Source organism: Siphateles boraxobius, unplaced genomic scaffold (genome assembly GCF_051911475.1).
Source record: "Siphateles boraxobius isolate OS27281-9 unplaced genomic scaffold, OSU_SipBor_1 13, whole genome shotgun sequence".
Taxonomy (NCBI): Eukaryota; Metazoa; Chordata; class Actinopteri; order Cypriniformes; family Leuciscidae; genus Siphateles; species Siphateles boraxobius.
The window spans coordinates 13,481,889-13,502,966 of NW_027508733.1; the positions used below are offsets into that span (position 1 = coordinate 13,481,889).

Here is a 21,078-nt window from a genome sequence, read left to right on the forward strand (position 1 = left end):
AGATTTGTTTTAGAAACCGTGAAGGCAGAACATCCTGAGGTGAAAAGGTAGATTTTAATTTAAGAGTGACTTCTTTACATGTCTGTAAGGAGATCAATTCAAAATCACTCCACTGCGTAGTGAATAATATGCAGTCTGTAATAGAATTTGAGTTTGTAGATGGTTGAGCCCGTGCCTTTTTCACTTTATCTGAGAAATAATTAAGAAAGTTTTCACATAATAATGATGAAACTTCTGGAAATATCTGGGTCGGAGGATTTAAAACAGAATCTATTGTTGAAAATAAAACTCTAGAACAGTAAGAATTTTGTGCTATGATGTCCGATAGATATTTTTCCTTTGCATTCTTGGCAGCCTTTTGGAAAGTGTGTAAAGAGGTCTTCAGCATTTCGTATGATACCTGTAGACCGTTCTTCTTCCACTTTCGTTCACATTTACGGCATTGCTGTCTGAGTTCCCGAATCTCGTTGTTTAGCCATGGTTGGGGTTTACACTTCCGATTAACGAGTTTTCGTGGCGCAATAGCATCAACAATATTACCACATCTATTATAAAACAGTTGCAATTGATCATCAACACTCAATTGGGGTAATAGCAAGTCCGAGATGAGAGGTTGATGTTCTTTCAGATACATATTAGAAAATGCATTACAAGATTGTGCAGTCAGAGTACGAGACCAGCATGCTTGAGCTGGCTTGGTACTAGGTAAAGAAGGGAGAATAGTATAGAACAGTACCGGTTTATGGTCAGAAAAGGAAATATCACTCATGACAACATCAGCAACCGATAAACCATAAGTCAGTATCAGATCTAATGTATGACCATGACAGTGAGTCGGGCCATTTACCCATTGTACAAAGTTTAGTGAAGATATTAGGTTTAAAAAATCATTTGCTAAAGCATTGGCTGCACAGCAGACATGGATATTGAAATCGCCCAAAATTAAAATACTATCATACTTAGTAAGGATTTCCCCCGAAAAGTCATCAAACTCTTCAATAAAATTGTTGTTCGATGCCGGTGGTCTGTAAATTAAAATAATCAGTACAGGATTCGATGAGGTCAAATTAATCAACTGGGCCTCAAAGCTAGTAGGCCTGGTAGTGGTCAGTAGTCTACATTGCAAGTTATTTTTAAAAACCGTCACAAGCCCACCTCCTCGCCCCGTAGGACGAGGAGTATTAAAAAATTCAAAGTTGGGAGGCACAAGCTCAGAAAAAGGGCTTGGGTCACCTGATTTTACCCATGACTCAGTCACAAAGAAGAGTTCCAGATCATTTGAAGTGATGAAGTCGTTGAGAATGAAAGTTTTGTCGACCAGGGAGCGAGCATTGACTAGCGCCATCTTGAGCTTCGGAGATTCTCGCTGAACTTGTGACGATCTGCGGAACGGACGCAGATAGCGATGGTCAGCCTTCCTTCGCCGAATCCGAGGGGAGTTGTGTTGATGACGACAGGCAGAGTTCGGTATGTCGGGCAGGATGTACACAGTGAAAGCTCTGGATCGCTGTATAACCCGTAGATCTCGTACTGCGTCGATTGTGTTGTGAGCCAGCACAGAATGTGTGAAGCAGCCCGCTGTCAGGGCCAGCTTTATTCTTATGGCCAGTCCTGCCCGTTTACCGCGCCTTTTTCTGCGTCGTCTGCCAGAAACGTTAAACATTTGCCAGCATCGATACTCAGGGAGACCAGAGGGATCCGGTGGTAAGTAGAAACTAAAACTCTCAATTTCAGAGAGGGTCTCATAATGAGTCATATATGGTTTGGGCATATGTTCGTAAATGTCGATCAATTGTTGACGTTCGTAAACACTAAGAGAGTGGCAGAAAGACGACAGGGGAAACAATAAAAACGATACAAACAATAAAAACATGACATGTAACACCGAGAGTAGACGGCCTGCCACACACACCGGCGCCATCTTTCCACCAGCCAAGTCTGCAATTACAATTCCAGCTACAGCTACTACTATAGTACACCATGATTCAGGTAACCTGCACCAACAACTGGTCAGGAAAACAATTGTATTGTATTGTGAAAAAGGACTCCAAGAAGCAAAAGCTTATAAGTAGGGGTCCATCCCACCACCAAGACCTCCCCACCCATATGAGCGGTCCAACTTTAGATACACGGAGCAACCATTCATTAAATTGTGGGTATATACAAAATATTTACCTGCATCAGCCAAAAAATTGACAGTCATTGTACATTTGCACCTCAAATTGAATTAATCCTTGTACCAAGTGAAAGGGGTTTAACCTTCAGCCGCCAATCCCCTTGGGTTTATATCTCTCAAGTAGTTGTTGCTTTAGATTCTTTTTAAATATAGATAGTGAGGCTGATTGTTTTAAATTAGTATCCAGCTCATTCCATAATTGTGGGCCACTGTAGCATACACTAAACCTAGCACTTGTGAGGTTCCTACATTTACCTTTTAAGAGCAACTTATGTCTAGTGTAGTGTTTTTGAAAAGGAGTATATAACGGAATGAGCTCACACAATCTAATGTTTAACCTATTGACAACATTCTACATTGTGCATGCATTATGATAAAGGTTGCATTCAGGAAGCTTTAGTAGGCCATATCCATGGAAGAGAGCATTTGTGTGAGAGTTACGTGTGGACCATGTAATAGCTCTTATGGCTTTCTTTTGTAATATCAATAGTTTCTCAGTATAAGTAGGGTAAGTATTATTCCAAATAATATTACAGTAAATCAAGTGAGGCTCTAATAAAGTCCTATACAGGGACAAGAGTACATCAAATGGGAGCACATGTCTCACTTTAAAGAACAAACCCACAAATTTGGATAGTTTTTAACCAACTCATTAATATGTTCCTTAAAATTTATAAATTGATCTATATGTATTCCAAGAAATTTTATTGCATCCACTCTTTGAATAGCTCTACCATCTATGATTAAACCTCTGGGGACTAAGCTCTTTTTGGTCCGTTTTCACTATATTTACAACTGGGCTTATAAACTATATGAAATGGAGATGGAACACTATGTGTTTGGTATCTATGGATTCAGAAGACCCTAAGCTAACATAAGCACGCATGTAATATGTTTATAAAGGTAGTATGAGTGAAAATGTACAATAAACTAGAGAATTTCAAAAACGGAAATTCGATTTTTGGCATTTATTTCTGAAAATCACACATCACACAACAATAGTGAAAAGTTTTTGAACAAAAAATATATTTGTCAAATCCTTTGCTTGACATACATGTGTAATTGTTAAATAAAATGTGTAAAGAACAACGAAAATTTTAACTTTATTTACAAATAGTCCCAGGTGTTTTTCTTAGGAATGCTTAGAATTTTCTAAGCAATGCTTTCTCCTCGTCACTCTCCAGTAATTGTTCCAGATCTTGTTCAACCGTAAATCGTTTACTGCTTGCCATCATAAAAGTGCTAAAACAATAAATAATGCTATAATTGTATGTGTATATATATATATATATATATATATATATATATATATATATATATATATATATTATAATTGTTCTGTCTCTCTCTCATATCTCTGTGCGCTCTCGCTCCGTAAAGCCTTTATACTCGATGCGTCCGTTCGCTTTCTGTCGTCTCTGCCACTCAACGCTGTTTGCGTAATAGTATATAGTACCACCCCTTGCAAGGCTACAGAGTCCTCCGATTTGCTAGAATACGTCATGGTAACTTTCCTCTGATTGGGTAAGAAAAATATTCCTCCATCGGCAATTTTTCCATTGGTTGTTGCTCATGAATCTGCCAAACAACATCGATTTCATTGGCCTTTGACGTAGTGGTATTTCGCAACAAGGAAGTGTGTATACAAGCCGGGTAAGTTTGTTATCACTGTTTTCAGCGGAATCTGAGGAAGACGGCAAAAAAAGACCGCACCTCTCTATCATTAATAGTTTTTAAGATATTTACACATTTGTAAAAGTATGTCATTTTGGGCGGTACCGCCCAATCCGTCCCCAGAGGGTTAAATTAATGTCACAATCACTGTACTTCTGGATACTAGATCGAAAAACAATATAAAAGGTTTTACTAATGTTTAGAGATAGTTTGTTACATTTAAACCAGATATCTATTTCTACTAGTCTGTCATTTAAGAATTTTTCAAGATGATTCAAGTGTTTGTGGGATACAAACAAATTTGTATCATCCGCGAAGAGTATTTTATGAACATCACTGTAACAATGTACAAAATCATTAATATAAACAATGAACAATAGAGGCCTCAGAATAGATCCCTGAGGAACGTCCTGGTTGCGTATGCAACCCACCGTTCCCTGAAGGAGGGAACGGAGGAAGTAGTCGACGGTCGACTGAATGGGGATCGTGCTAGAGAGCCTATCATCTTTGATTACTATTAAACGAGCCAATGGAATTTGGCGTGCGTGATTTGCGTCACACACTCCGCCCCCACGTCGCGGGTATAAATACGGAAGTGGATGCACGCACTAGTTGCTTTTCGCTGAGGAGCCGAGAGTAACCCGGGGTCAGCGGTGGTCCAGCGGTAGTGGCAAGGGGACTACGTCCTCCGTTCCCTCCTTCAGGGAACGGTGGGTTGCATACGCAACCAGGACGTTCCCTTTCAGTCGATAACGTCAGACGTAGTCGACGGTCGACTGAATGGGGATAACCTTTGAAAACGCCACTAACGCTGCCACCTTCCAGTGCCTAAACCAAAGCCTCCTGATGCCCCCGCAAATTTAAGGCGGGGAAGGACAGGGCTTAGGCCAGGGAAGTCACTGCTGTTCCTACAGGACCACTGGGAAAGCGTTCCCCGTACATTGGAAGGAAGGGACGCTGCGGAAGCCATATCCAACCCAGAGGGAGGTAACGTGGAAAATACACATATGAACTGGGTGGAAACCGGGCAGTCTAACATATGGAATGTCACTGGGGTGGCTCCAGCCTAAGACGGGGGGAGACACACCGGACAGTGACGGCAGAGAGACTCTGCCGAGGGAAGTCACGGGCTCACCGCAGGGAGCCGTATCGTGGAAGAATACACATATGGGGTCGCCGTAGGGACCGCAACATATGGACCCAGCCTAACACAGGTTCTACACTGCTTACGAGTGGTAGGCCTAACACCAGACGTTCCGCACGTCCGACGTCGGAGGGGTGTGGAGGAACTCAACAGGGTTCAATTTTAAGGGAACTCAACTGGAGTAGAAAGGCGCACGTATCCAGTCCATAGGAGGGGAATGGCGCAGCAAGCCGACACTTGAACCGGGCTCACGGTGAAACTGGCTTCATGAGAAGGGAGCCCACAGGAAGCAGCGGTTCAACTAGGTGTTGTCCAGCCCCCAACTCTAGAATCTGTTTTAGCAAAGCATATCGTCAACGCCCAGGCGGAGCACTTTACACTCATCATAGAGGAGCTCAACACCTAAGTGGACATGTTGCATCTCGGATTTTTACCGAAATGAAGGCAAGCACTAGTGCGACTTTGCATGGAAACAGCCTTCCCTCTCTGCTGAATTCCAACAGATATTTGTAGAGCTGGTCTGAGGTCTATGGCTTGCGTTCTGTACACGTCCAAGCGAACGGACAGAGAAGCCAGGCTGGATCTGCCTCCTCCAGGGCAGCGCTTGCAGGCTCACCACCTGCTCCTATTACGGGAGAGGTAGGAACCTTGGGCACAATCCGAGCCGGGGTCTCAGCTTGTGAGAGTTAGCCGGCCCAGACTCCAGGCACAATACGTTGACCGAAAGCGAGCAAGTCCCTACCCTCTAGTAGAGACCACGCGAGCAGGAGAACTGATATAACAGAATTTTTAACTCACTGCCTGCAGTGGCTCAGGGGCGGTCTCTGCAGTGCAGTCGCACCAGGGACAAGGCCCAAGAGGATAAAGAGGGACGCAAGGATTTACAAGACCTTGCTCCTCAGGAACCTGACGATCGGAACATGCTTCTGCACACTTCTGCAACACGATGAGCGTCGTTTAAACACCGAGGCAACATCATTTTGAGGGTGAAGGAAAACAGCCTACTCCAACCCATTTTGCAGGAAAGAGAGCACTGAAGTGATCAAAAAGCTTTCAGGATCTCCTCTGGAGAGAAGACGCACTCAACGACTAGGTTCCACTTCTAAAGGCGTAAGCACGCTACCCATTTCTAGGGGGTGCTCGCAGAAGTGATGGTAACTATCACATGCCTGTCATAGCCACCTGAACCTCCGCGTTCAGATGTAAGACCGCCCGGAATCTCCGGGGGAAGAACGCATGTGCCATCGTGCCCCGTCCCTGAAAGAGTTTTCAGGGGATGTCAGGAAGGCTGTCGATGGGAACCAGGTCTAGTTGGGCCAATAAGGGGAAACTATGAAGACCTGTTCCTCTCCTGACTTGGCACGTAGGTGCAAGCGACGGGCGCAAAAAGACAGGAGCATTGCTCAACACAACATGTAAAGATCACTGGGCTTCAGGAGCATTTTCTGCGCAGCACTTGAGTGTGATAAGTTCACTGAGCTTCCGGAGCATTCCTGCTCAACACCTGAGTGTGATAACTCACTGAGCTTCAGGAGCCTTTCTGCTCAACACTTGAGCGCGAAAAACTTCACTGAGCAACAGGAGCATTTCTGCTCACCACTGCGTGTGATGAATTCACTGAGCTACAGGAGCATTTCTGCTCAACACCTGAGTGTGATGAACTCACTGAGCTACAGGAGCATTGCTGCTCAACACTTGAGTGCGATGAACTTCACTGAGTTTCAGGAGCATTTCTGCTCAACATGAAGTGTGATGATTTCACTGACTTGAGCAGGCGCAAGGCGACCATGAGTCGCAGTCGCTTTTAGAAGGCTCACTGGGGTTAAACGCATTTCTGCGGGCCCCTGGGGCAGCTGAGAGCCAGTGTTTGTCCAAGGGTAGTCCGCTCGGTTTATACAAACACTGACTGGAAGACGAAACCGGAGGGGCAACTGAGCGGCCCCGGAATGATCATGACCCAGCTGGACCCAGGGGATGGAGTCTCCACTTGCCCTGGCTATAACTGTCGTGAGGCTCGATGGTGGCACGATTGAGTAAAGCGGGAAGAGTGGAACAAAGCGTCCTCAGAAGCTTCTGACTCCAAGGAGGAGGTGACGGGTGAGTTGTGACATGCAAGGGAAGCTTGCGCAATGGTCGCAATGACTAACATCTCGAGGCACAAAAGTCCGTGTAGTCGAGGGTCGCCCAGGCCCCCGTTAAAACACGCCCTTTGTACATGGCCCCTCTGTTGAAGAGGGTTTGGCAGCAGACCGGGATGAACTATAGTCACACAGGGTGAGCTGCTCTGCCACGGTCACCTCGGGACTCGATCATGAAGCTAGCGCTGAAGCGGTCACATATGGAGGAAGCCAAAGGCTGCAACTACCATATACCCCAGGAGCCTCTGAAAGTTCTTTCAGTGGGACCCTTTCTCACTTCAACACCAGCTGAACACATTCTCATTGGAGAGACGTGTTAGACCGAGTCCATCTCCAAAACTGAAAAAGAGATACTTAGCCTAACACATTCTCATTGGAGAGACGTGTTAGACCGAGTCCATCTCCAAAACTGAAAAAGAGATACTTAGCCTAACACATTCTCATTGGAGAGACGTGTTAGACCGAGTCCATCTCCAAAACTGAAAAAGAGATAATCAGCCCGTGGGCGAGATTACTCTCTTCCAGTTGACCTGAAGACCCAACGGGCTCTGGAGCACTCGAGGGGAAGGACACTGTACTGATACTCCACCCTTACACGCAACACCGAGGATGGCCTGCGGTGCGGAAGGTAGAGATCTGAAGCACATGTCTTTCAGCTCGGAGCTGCAGACCAATCTTGGGCCAAGATGGTCACGACCCACCACCTAGTAGCACGAAGAACGAGTTTACCACTGGCCTTCGTACCGGCTGGATGACCGGCTATATCAAATCCTTCGCCAGCAGGATAAGATAAGCACGCACAAGTCAGGACTCGGTGTGATGAATATCACTGAATTGTCAGGAGCACGTCTGCTCAACACCTAATGATGATTATCACTGACTTGAGCGGGGTAGCCGAGCCTGTGGTGGGGCAGCAAAGTAGAGATAGTGGTGTTAGTGTGCAGTGCAACACTTACCTGTCTCCACTAGCGGCAGGGGGACATGAGAAGGCGGATGACCGGGTCCTCGAACGCCCCAAGCTGCCTGCTGGCGACCAAGGGAAGCTGGGGGATGTAAGACTATTACAGGGTCACACCCGCCAGACTGGTCCACTTGGGACCCAGGAATAGAAAATTTGCTCTTTTTCTGAATATGTGAAATTATATGGCCCCGTTTTTATAGGGGCCAGCGGCGAAACAAACACACACATAACAAAAAACTCCAGCCGGCCCTCCAACCAGCCAGAGGGAGTGGATCGGCGACCACTCCACGAGCAACTCCTCCATCCCTGAGAGCCCGTCCAGGTTCAGCGTTTTCTTTTGCGCTGATGCTTACCACCTGGCTTGGCAGCGCCTGGAGCAGGCTGGGCGCCCCTTCCGCGGCCGGCTCCACGCCGGAACCTGGGTGAAGGCTGCTGCGGTGGTCCGGCGGGAGCTGAGGCGGCTGCGGGCGCTCGGCGACGAACAGGCGGAGGATCTGACCTCGGCGGGCGGGTGAAGGCAGCAGCGTCCCTCCGAGGTAGGATGTGCCGGATGGCCTCCGTCTGTTTCTGGGCTGTAGAGAACTGTTGGGCAAAGTTCTCCACAGCGTCGCCGAATAACCCAACCTGGGAAATGGGAGAATCCAGGAACCGAACCTTGTCCGCTTCTCTCATATCGGCCAGGTTGAGCCAGAGATGGCACTCCTGGACCACAAGTGTGGACATCGCCGAACCGACCGCGCGAGCTGCCTCCTTCGTCGCCCGGAGGGCGAGTTCAGTTGCAGTGCGGAGCTCACCCATGAGCTCACGGTCCGGACTACCCTCGTGCATGTTCATGAGTGCCTGGGCCTGGTGGACCTGGAGCAACGCCATGGCATGCAGAGAGGAAGCGGCTTGCCCACAAGCTTTGTAAGCCTTGCCCGTAAGAGCGGACGAGAACTTACAGGCTTTAGAGGGGTGACGAGGATCACCTCTCCAGGAAGCGACCGCCGTTGGGCATAACTGCATCGCAACAGCCCGCTCCACTGGAGGGATAGCCTCGTAACCCTTCACCACTCCCCCATCAAGGGTAGTGAGGGGGGAGGAGCCACTCAGGCGGTTTCTGGCAGAGAAAGGTGCCATCCATGCCCTCGTAAGCTCCTCATGCACTTCAGGAAAGAAAGGAACCGGGGCGGCGGACTGAGAACCAGTACGGCCCGCCCCGATATACCAATCATCTAACCGAGACAGCTCGGGACACGGTGGAGGGTTCCACACGAGCCCTACCGCCTCGGCGGCCTTTGTGGGGACTGCACCAACGCTTTTGACGAAGGCGAGTCTAGATCTCAACACCGAGATGGCCATGTTCCCGCAGTGAGAACATGACTCATCCACGAAAGCTGCCTCGGCATGCTGTAAGCCCAAACATGCAACACAACTTTCGTGACCGTCAGAGGGGGATAGCGCCAGACAGCACCCAGAAACGCACGGATGGAATGGCATCTTGAAAAAGACGCACTCACACCCGTGTTGCTCTTTTAGGAAATGGGACCGTCACCAGTGCCGGAGCACACAGGGAATGACCGCGGCAAACACTGAATAGTCTTTCAACCAACAGTGAAGCACTCACTTCTCGCCCTCTAACCAACCGTCAACACACAAACAAACAATAGAAATTTGATGCTGTTAAAACAGCAGTTAAGAGCTGAGAAGCTCGCGATCACCGCTGCACCACGCTGTAGAACACCAACACTGGAGAGGTCTTCCCGCCAGAACACCGACACACTCGCTCGTTGAATAAAACAGCACTCTTCAGAGACATCAAAGACGAACAGCTGCGAAGCGAAAGGCAACTAGTGCATGCATCCACTTCCGTATTTATACCCGCGCCGCGGGGGCGGAGTGTGTGATGCAAATCACGCACGCCAAATTTCATTGGCTCGTTCAATAGTAATCGAAGATGATAGGCTCTCTAGCGCGATCCCCATTCAGTCGACCGTCGACTACGTCTGACATTATCGACTGAAAGGGAACCCCAAGTACTATATTTTCCAATCCAGAGTCAATATCATTTAAGCTTACATATTGCCGTCTTCCATAAATATAGTCCCTGAACCATTGGAGAGCCAAACCCCTGACCCCGTAGTGCGACAATTTGCCAAGTAAAATTTGAAAGTCAATCGTGTCAAATGCTTTTGAAAGATCGAGACAAACCCCAATACCGGCTTCTTTTCTTTCAAAAGCATCATTTATTTTTTCTACAAGATCTAAAATGGCCATACTGGTGCTGTTATTCTTCCTAAAGCCATATTGTGAAGATTCTAATATGTTGTGTTTATTTAAGTAATCTACAAGTCGTGAATAAACCACCCTTTCTAGTACTTAAGACAACGTTGGCAGGATTGATATTGGTCTATAGTTTTGAATATCACTTTTGTCCCCAGTTTTATATACTGGTATTATCTTTGCCACCTTAATTTGTTTAGGAACTATGCCATACTGCAATAATAAATTAATTATGTAAGCAAATGGCTCAGCTATTTCATTCACTATGACTTTGAGGATCATACTACAGATTCCATCAGCACCAGCTGTATAAGAGCTTTTAATTTTATTAATAATGGTAGTAACTTCAATTTTACAGGTAGGTCTAAAGTAGCAAGAACTGGGATAATTATTCATCAAGAATGTTTTATAGTTGGCATCCCCTGGTGGACCAAATTGTTGAGACAGATTCTTTCCAACAGAGGCAAAATATCTATTAAATAAGTCTGGTAATGTATCATTATTTGATTGGGTTGGCACAACAATGTCAGGGATAACTGAGGATTTATTACTGCGGCCAAGTATCTCATTCAACACCTTCCAAGATTTCTTTTGATCCCCCGAGGCAATTTTAAAACGATTAGTGAAATAACTCGCTTTGCTGTCTCGTATTAAACTTGTTAATTTATTCACACCTAACCCCAGCTGCTCCCGACGAGCTGGATGGTGCCTTGCATGGCTGACACCGCCGTCGGTGTATGAATGAGTGAGTGAATGGGTGAATGTGAGGCAATATGTAAAGCGCTTTGGTGGCCATTGGGTCTGTGAAAGCGCTATATAAATGCAGTCCATTTGTTAATTCATTCTTATACTGTGTATATAAGATTTTATTATTACTATTTGGATTCTTCCTGTATTGTTTGTAAAGTCTATCCTTCTTCTGGATAGATTTTAAAATTCCTTTGGTGATCCATGGATGAGTTTCCTTTTTATGTTTGATTATCCTTTCTGGAATAGTCGCATTGATAGCATCGGTTATTACATCAATTAAGAAATTAAAAGCAAAATTGGGATCTAGGGTATTGTATATTTCATCCCAGCTTTTATTTTGGAGGTGTTGAATTAGATTTGCAAGTGATTTGTTATTAATAACTTTTGCCTTCCTTTTAGTACATGGATCTGACACTCTTTTTATCCAGTTTGTAAAAAACACAACAGGGTAATGATCAGAGATATCAGAAAATATTACACCTGATGTACAACCAGTATTTTGTAAATTGGTTATAATATTGTCTATTATAGATCTACTTCTCTCTGTAACACGTGTGTTTATCAATAGTAGGATAGAATGATGAGGAGTAAAGGGTATTTAGAAAATCAGTTCCCTTAAAATCTTCATTAGAAATGTCAATGTTAAAGTCACCCATAATAATACTGTTTTTGTTAATCTGATTTATACAGAAAAGGAGATTATCAAAGTGGTTTCTAAATGTTTCATAGTCAGAATTTGGTGGTCGATATACTACTCCAATGTTGATACATGCACCACTCTCCATTTTGACTTCTGGAATAATGAATCACTGTGACCATCATCAACTGTCAAATCATGACACCCCTTTCCTGAATAATGAGAATTTGTATACAAGCACACCCCTCCTCCAATTCTACCCTGCCTATTAATACAATACAATGAGTATCCATCTATTTTTATAAATATCTGAAAAAAGGTTTGCTCACTCATCCAAGTTTCACTACAACCAATGATATCAAAGCTTTTCCCAGTACTAGGGAGAAGTGCAACAAGGTCATCATAATGCTTTTTAAGACTTCTAATATGTAGATGCATTAGAGAAAAAGAAAAGTCATTATTTTGTTTCAGATCTTCGGGGTTGTAATAATCACAACTTGTATTGGTAGAGGTTCAGAGGCAATGTTCAAATTTCTCATATTCAATACTACAATTTATGTATATCACTCCCATTATTTTGTAATTTAAATCGATTGCAAAAATACATTCCATACAGAAAACCTAGGACCATATTCTTCTTTTTTTCCCCTTTTTCCTACCCTCCCCTCCCCGAATCACCCTGTGAAATAAGAGGGGGGGGGGGGGGGTATGTTGTACATCCACACTAACAATCACGATAAAGTTACCAACTCTCCAATTAGGATGTAACATATTGTGCATAGTACCCACTGTGCCCCAAACGCGCATATTTATCAGTAATGAACTTAGAAGGGGCAATAAAGCAATCATAAACACATTGATAATGTCTACCAGTCCAGTGAGGGTTGAAAGAAAAGCTTCGGCCTTGTTTGAGTCCTTAAATGACTTCTGCGGTTTGTTTACCTTGAAGAACAGAGTAGCTGGATAAGCCATCCTGAAGCGTATGTTCATCCTAATAAGTTCAGCGCAGACCTTATTAAACGCACGTCTTGCAGCCCGAACGTCTGGAGGTACATCTGGGACAATGCGCAGTGGCCGACCCTCATACTGAAGATTCCGAAGGCGTTTCACCGCTGCCATTATCTTCAGGACATCACTGGAGTGTTGGAGTTTGATGACCACAGCACGCGGGCGATCCTCTTCAGGTACTCCAAAGCCCCGATGGGCACGGTCAACGGATATGGTCTGGACGGGTAGCTGCAGGAGCTTGGGAAGAAACGCCTCGAAAACCGCGAGCGGGTCACTCCCTTCTATTGAGAGTGAGGAGTTGTCGTCATTGTACAGAGCCCCTCCCCTCTCCGCCATGTTGGCAGGATTACCGCGGCAAAACAATGAAAACATGATTGTTTACGTGTGTTGTTAACTCGGTAGTAGAGGAGATTCTCGCAATTCCGCACTGTTTTACCATGCCTGGACGTCACTGCTGCGTTAAAAACTGCTCCAGTACCTCACACGATACATACGGAAAACATAGGAACAATGGAATACAGTTTTTTAGGTTACCGAAATGGACACAACATCAGGGAAAGCAAGTCTCTGACCTGACGAGACGCTGGATTGCTTGGTTGGCTGATGCCTTTGATAAGATTCTCTGCTGTGCCTTAACGAACATGTGCAAAAGTGTTGTTTGAGTGCCTTGTTCATTACTTTTTTATTTCTTTGAAATAAATGCTTGAAACAACTTGATATGGCTTAACAATATTTATTGAGAACTGAATATATATTTTTTGGACAACATAAGTAATAATAATAATAGGCCTACTGTTATTAGTGCAAAAGAACAAATATCTTGATGCTACTTCTCCAAATACCGCTGTTTTGCGCTTGGTGTGAGCTTGTTCCTGTAAGGTCCCTTTTCTTTCGCCATATCTTTTTGCATTGCTTTACTTTCTTCCTTTTTTCCCCTCATATTCGTAGATCCGTCTCTGTCCCGCCAAAATAATAAATGCGTGAAAATAATAAATGCGCGAAAATTAAAGAGCTCTGGAATGTTTAGTAGCGCCTCTGTGAAGTTCTGAAGGCGTTGCCCCTGGCAACCGATAGCATCTCCTACCATCATGGCCGACAGGCTCAGACCCCGCCCAAATCGGCACGTGACTCCTCACTCTCAATAGACTCCTTCAGATTTAACAGCCTGATGTTCTTCCGTCTTTGCCGACATTCCAGTTCAGATAATTTATCTTTCAGCCTCTTGTTCGCTTTCTCCAACGCGTCCAATCGGTCTTTTATCGGAGCGATGTCATCCTCCAGCTGGGAGATGCGCGTTTTGGCCTCGGCTTGGCAAGCGACAAGTGCCGCTGTCGTAGCCGCGGTATCATCAAAGCGCTTCATAATATTGTCCACTTTAATCTCAAGTTTCCCAAGCGACTAGTTAATAATTTATCAATACATATTAACTTTGTATCATACTCAATACAATAACATAAAATGCTTAGAGATAAGGACTAAAAGATGTTCCTGACATCAGAAAATACATTATGCTGAGTGTCTGAAAGCAATGGGTATTTGCATTAGTCATGGTCTCTAGAGTTTACACATTTTGGGACAGAGTGCCATTTGCATGAATTTGTTTAGAGTTTCAAATAAAGACTGAATAAAGTGCATTAAGTCACGAAAAATAACTAAATTTTTTGTAAGCTGATTGAGAGGCGGCTTTATGTGTGTCACTTTTATGGATCAGTGGTGCACAGGCTTTTGGTGTGAGCGCGATACCTGCGGGAATGAGTAAAATTATACACAAAACACCCAACAAGTGAGTGAGAGAATTATGTCAAGTCATCATTGGAGAGAAGAGAACTGGCAGTATCTGTGTATCGATACAGCAGAAAAAAATATTGGAATCATTTCAAATATTTCAGTCAAAATATTTTTGACAACATTAGTAGGTTGTCTCTGTTTTTGTGTTAGTCTCTAAAAGAAAGAGTAGGAGAAAGAAATAATGCATACTATAGATAGTTAAAGGTAATTTAATGGAGACATTTTTTTTTTTTCATTTTTGTCGTATTGTTTGCTGTTGTAGGCTGTAATGACCTTTGGGGGGAAATTAAGTAATCTGTTTATGATGTATATGATAAGGAACTATAATATGATATAATGCAAAACTAGCTGTGCAGTTATTAATTCTAACTAATGAACTTGCACATTAGTGACTAAATAAAACTACTGTGGGAGTTTTCAAGTCGCCATTGTAAATGAGAAAGTGTTCTCAATGTGCTCACCTGGTTAAATAAAGCTTAAATAAAAATAAAAAAACGTTTAACTGCATATCTGATTATGTATTCAACTGTAGTGTGATTTAGTTAAAATCATTTTGTGATTCAGACTATTTTGGCCGACATTAATTAATTTAAAATGTAGCAGTAATTCAGATTTTCATGTGTTCTAGACTTTCAGACTGCTGTATCACAGAAGAAGGTTATAAAGCTCTGGCTTCAGCTCTGAGATTAAACCCTTCACACCTGATAGAGCTGGATCTCACAGGAAATGATCCTGGACAATCAGGAGTGAAGGAGCTCGATGATTTACTACAGGATCCAAACTATCAGCTGAAGACACTGAGGTAAATGTTTTCTACAAATATTAAAGTGCAATAGTTTTAAGATTGTATCTGAAAGATAATTATATTGTTTTACCATATCTTTACGTTCCCATTTTTTTTATGTTGCATTTGATGTGAAAATCTTTGTGATGATCTTTGTTATTGTAGAAGACAGCTCTGCAGTGTACAGTTGTGAACTATCAATGTACTTCCTTTGTTTCTAGATTATTACAAAGTCTTGCTGCAAATGAAGCCTGTCAGTATGTGATTAGACATTTGGATAAAAACCCATTATTCCTGAGTGAGCTGAATCTGAATACACATAAAATAGGAGACACACGAGTGAATCAGATCGCTGCTCTACTCCAGGATAAACACTGTAAAATCAACACACTGACGTGAGTATTGTGTTCATTTATAATTACACATTTAAGGTATCTAAAAAAAATCAGTTGACCAAAACACAATAATTCTCATTAATTACTGTACAGTATGTTGTCATCAAGTATTTTGTAAGTGTACAACCCCATTTCCAGAAAAGTTGGGACAATAAAATCCAAAAATCTGTGATTTGTTAATTCTCTTGAACCTTTATTTAACTCATTTAACTGACAAAAGTACAGAGATAAGATTTCCAAAAGATTGCAGTATTTGCATAGCCTGGCTCCGCCTTCCTACGCACTTCCGCTCAATTTGTATTTTCCTTCAGTACTGTGTCTGGGTTTGTGGTGTATTCCTTGGTTTTCTCCGGTCAATTTTTTACCGCTCCAATCAGCGAACAGAGGGAGTGGCTGAGAACGATGACGTTGATGTCGTGCGCTAGTTTGAGTCGTCGTATGTCACGACCAAACGTTAGAGATTGGTTAAGGCAAATCCAGAGTGGCTCTGGGCAGATCCAATAATTTTAAACTTTAACAGAGTACCTGCCTACAAGGAAGTTAACGCTTGTCAATGGAGCGAGGCCAGACTCTCTGTACAAATGAAATGTACGAGAGTCTGGTGGGACCAGGCTAGTATTTGCAAGCAACAATGGCTCATGGCTTTTTGCAACAAAACAAAAATATTTCAAAAACTTTTTGCTAAGTCTGTGCTGTTTTTCTGTTGATGCATGAACAAAACTTCTCTAAACATTTGTATCTCTTCTGCCATCTGTTGCGGCAAAAACAATAACTAACAAAATAGCATCACAGCGTAAGATACATCATGTCACGAATCTGGTCCATGCACTTCCGGTCAATCACCACCAGAGGTCACCAAATCACAGTATGGACTCTTGCACTTCACTACAATCCCCATCATTCATTGCATTGACGACTCACACAGCTGATTCCACTAATCACGCTCACACCTGAGAACTATCACACACTATCTCACACTCTTCATAAGCCTTGGACTTTCTCTCCCTGATGCCGAGTATTGTATTGCGTTTAGCGCTCCCCTAGTGTTAGCTACTCTACTGAGCCCATCCAGTGTTCATTGCCTTGCCTGTTTCCCTGTGTTCTGATTCTAGCCTGTGTTTCCTGGATTTACCCCTAGCCTAGCCCTTTGGACTCTGTTAGCGCCTTGTTTGGATTTTGCTGATTACCTGGATTATCTCTCTTTGCCTTGCCCCTGTTGGATGTTGTTTGCCGATCGTCGACCCACGCTTTCCCTAAGGATAACTCTGTGTCATGCCTCTGCAATTCCTGTTTGCTGTTTGTTGACCTTGCCTGTATACGACCATGTTTTGGAATAAAGCCCTGCAAATGGATCCGCACGTCTCTCGTCTTGTTCGCCGCGTCACAGAATACTCGGCCCTACAAGGATCCAGCGGCTTTTCCTGTGGAGATTGGCCAGGTATGGACACAGCACGAATGTTATTAAGACTCAAGCAGGGCTCGCGATCGCTCGAGGAATATATACAAGAGTATTTGGATCTCGCCTATTCTTCTGATCTGCCGGATTGTGTGCTCATTGATTTCTTTTGTGAGGGCATTAATAAACCGCTCAGATCACGTTTAGTCTGTGAGGGTCCCTATTCATCTCTCAGTCAGTTTATGGATTATGCCTTGGTGTCTGTTGGTTCAGCTTTCACTGTGGGTGTCGCAGAGGAATGCGACTCCGCACTCACTCATATAATGTCGACCGTACCAGAGCACGCTCACAAGGTGGCGGACACAACAACATCCCGTTCCGTCATAGCTACCAATCATGAGTCAAGCCAAGCCACCGTTGATCGTCATGAGTCAGGCCAAGTCACCGTTGATCGTCATGAGTCAAGCCAAGTCACCATGATCGTCATGAGTCAAGCCAAGTCACCGTTGTTCGTCATGAGTCAAGCCAAGTCACCGTTGTTCGTCATGAGTCAAGCCAAGTCACCGTTGTTCGTCATGAGTCAAGCCAAGTCACCGTTGATAGTCATGAGTCAAGCCAAGTCACCGTTGATAGTCATGAGTCAAGCCAAGTCACCGTTGATCGTCATGAGTCAAGCCAAGTCACCGTTGATCGTCATGAGTCAAGCCAAGTCACCGTTGTTCGTCATGAGTCAAGCCAAGTCACCGTTGTTCGTCATGAGTCAAGCCAAGTCACCGTTGTTCGTCATGAGTCAAGCCAAGTCACCGTTGATAGTCATGAGTCAAGCCAAGTCACCGTTGATAGTCATGAGTCAAGCCAAGTCACCGTTGATGGTCAGGAGTCAAGCCAAGTCACCGTTGATCGTCACGAGTCAAGCCAAGTCACAGTTAATCATCACAAGTCAAGTCATGTCTCAACTGATCGTCACAAGTCCCTTCACATCTCAGCGGATTTTCCAGAGTCTCGTCAGGGCACCGCTGACCACACAAAGTCTTCTCACGTCCTGTCTGCCAAACCCAGAGATTCAAGTTCAGTCCTTCGATTTCCTAGTCTGGTTTCCAGTGTGAGGGATGCCCAGCTGGGGTCTGCACGCGCAGCTGGTATCCCCAAACCTATTCACTTTCATCCTTCTGTTCCTGCACTAATTACCCTGTCAGAAACGCTTCCCATGATGGGGATCGCTCTATGTTGCATTTGGGCTGCATATACCACCTCAGAACTGCCCCAGGTGATGGCACCCGCTGCAGTTTCTCTAGAGGTGGCGGCACGCGCTGCAGAACCTCCCGAAGCAGCAGTGCTCGCTTCCGCCCCTTGTATGGTGGTAGCGCCCAGCAATGTCCTCTCAGCCTGTCATGTCACGGTCAAGGGAACCGTAGAGGAGAACTGTACCTGTCATGTTAATGAACTTTACCTGATTCTTAATGCTACCACTGTAGAACCTCCAGAGGTGGCGGCGTCTGCTGCAGAACCTTCGGAGGTGTCAGAGGTAACCGTTGATGAATTCCTGTCCTATCCTGTCACGGCTCTGGAAGCCGTCTGTAAATCCTCGTCTTGCCCTGTTACCAATCCAGAGACTCCTCATGTCATGGCCACCGAACCAGGGACTGTACATGTCGTGCCCACCGCACAAAGCCCAGAGGCTTCACCGCTGGTCCCGTCCAGCCCAGAGGCTTCACCGCTGGTCCCGTCCAGCCCAGAGGCTTCACCGCTGGTCCCGTCCAGCCCAGAGGCTTCACGGCTGGTCCCGTCCAGCCCAGAGGCTTCACGGCTGGTCCCGTCCAGCCCAGAGGCTTCACCGCTGGTCCCGTCCAGCCCAGAGCCTTCACCGCTGGTCCCGTCCAGCCCTGAACCTTCACCGTTGGTCCCGTCCAGTCCAGAACCTTCACCGCTGGTCCCGTCCAGTCCAGAGCCAGAGACAGTTCACGTCACGTCTGCCGAGCCAGAGACTGCTCACGTTATGTCTTCCTGTCCAGTTCCAATCCATGCCGAACTATCATTGTGTTCTGAACTAGCCAAGGTGGCTGATTTTGAACTATCTGTCCTGCCTGATTCCATCAAGGAATCTAAACTGGAGTTATCTGTCTGTCCTAGTACTGCTGTTGAGTCTGAATTTAAACTATCTGTCAGTTCTGATTTAAGCATTGTATTTGTCGAACCATGTGTTTGTCCCATTTCAATCTATGAACCTGTCTCGTGCCCCACTAGTTCAGTCACGACCCCAGAAACCTTACCCGAGCTCTCTTTGGGCTCTAGTAGCCCTGTCACAGCCCAAAGACCTGCCGTTGAACTCTTAACCCTTTCTGTCATGAACTCAGAAACCATGAATGCTCTCTATGTCTGTCCTGTTCCTACCACAGAGTCTGATTTTGGAATGTCTGTCAGTCTAGTTACAGTCAATAAGCATGCTCATGAACTGTTTGTCAGCTCAATTGTCAACAGGGAAAGTACTGACGAACTTGTGTTCCCTGCCTTGGTCCTTGGGACCATAGATACTCTGTCGGTTTTGTGTGTTTCTGTGTTCCCTAGGTCCCAGTTCTTGTCATGGTCCTCAGTCTCTTCTGCACAGCCTGCTCCGCCCTGGGTTCCTGTCCCGACTGCACGGCCTGCTCCGCCCTGGTCGACTGCACGGCCTGCTCCGCCCTGGTCGACTGCACGGCCTCCCCGCCCTGGTCGACTGCACGGCCTCCTCCGCCCTGGTCGACTGCACGGCCTCCTCCGCCCTGGTCGACTGCACGGCCTCCTCCGTCCTGGTCGACTGCACGGCCTGCTCCGTCCTGGTCGACTGCACGGCCTGCTCCGCCCTGGTCGACTCTACGGCCTGCTCCGCCCTGGTTGACTGCACAACCTGCTCCACCCTGGGTTCCTGAACCGACTGCACGGCCGGCTCCACCCTGGTCACCTGCACAGCCTGCTCCACCCTTGGTTCCTGAACCGACTGCACGGCCGGCTCCGCCCTGGTCGACTGCACAGCCTGCTCCGCCCTGGTCGACTGCACAGCCTGCTCCGCCCTGGTCGCCTGCACAGGCTGCTCTGCCGTGGTGGTGCTCTGCTCTGCCGTGGAGGCCTTTTGTTTCGTCTGCTCTACTGTGGTGGTATTCTGCTCCTGTCTGGGGGTCTTCTGCTTTGCCGCAGAGATCTTTGTCTCCGTCCCGACCCCTGTTCCGCCTCTGCTCCATCGCCATCGTGGATTGTGGAAGAGCGTCTGGAAGCCGCTCCTTGGAGGGGGGCTATGTCACGAATCTGGTACATGCACTTCCGGTCAATCACCACCAGAGGTCACCAAATCACAGTATGGACTCTTGCACTTCACTACAATCCCCATCATTCATTGCATTGACGACTCACACAGCTGATTCCACTAATCACGCTCACACCTGAGAACTATCACACACTATCTCACACTCTTCATAAGCCTTGGACTTTCTCTCCCTGATGCCGAGTATTGTATTGCGTTTAGCGCTCCCCTAGTGTTAGCTACTCTACTGAGCCCATCCAGTGTTCATTGCCTTGCCTGTTTCCCTGTGTTCTGATTCTAGCCCGTGTTTCCTGGATTTACCCCTAGCCTAGCCCTTTGGACTCTGTTAGCGCCTTGTTTGGATTTTGCTGATTACCTGGATTATCTCTCTTTGCCTTGCCCCTGTTGGATGTTGTTTGCCGATCGTCGACCCACGCTTTCCCTAAGGATAACTCTGTGTCATGCCTCTGCAATTCCTGTTTGCTGTTTGTTGACCTTGCCTGTATACGACCATGTTTTGGAATAAAGCCCTGCAAATGGATCTGCACGTCTCTCGTCTTGTTCGCCGCGTCACACATCAGGATTCAAATTGTATTTAAAAGATTTTTTCTTGCAAGAAGTTCCCAGTCCATCCATACAGTCCAGCTGTAGGCGGAGTGAGACCTTGAGCAGCGGGCTGCCAACAGTCTTA

At 45.7% G+C, this 21,078-nt stretch overlaps 1 pseudogene across 1 annotated transcript in view; it reads left to right on the forward strand.

The window, feature by feature from the left end:
* Positions 1–21,078, forward strand: part of LOC143735398 (uncharacterized) — a 154,632-nt pseudogene that overhangs the window by 115,545 nt on the left and 18,009 nt on the right. Inside the window, exons 53-54 of the transcript XR_013203164.1 lie at positions 15,167–15,340; positions 15,544–15,717. The product of XR_013203164.1 is annotated as an uncharacterized LOC143735398 (transcript). The remainder of the gene's footprint in view (positions 1–15,166; positions 15,341–15,543; positions 15,718–21,078) is intronic.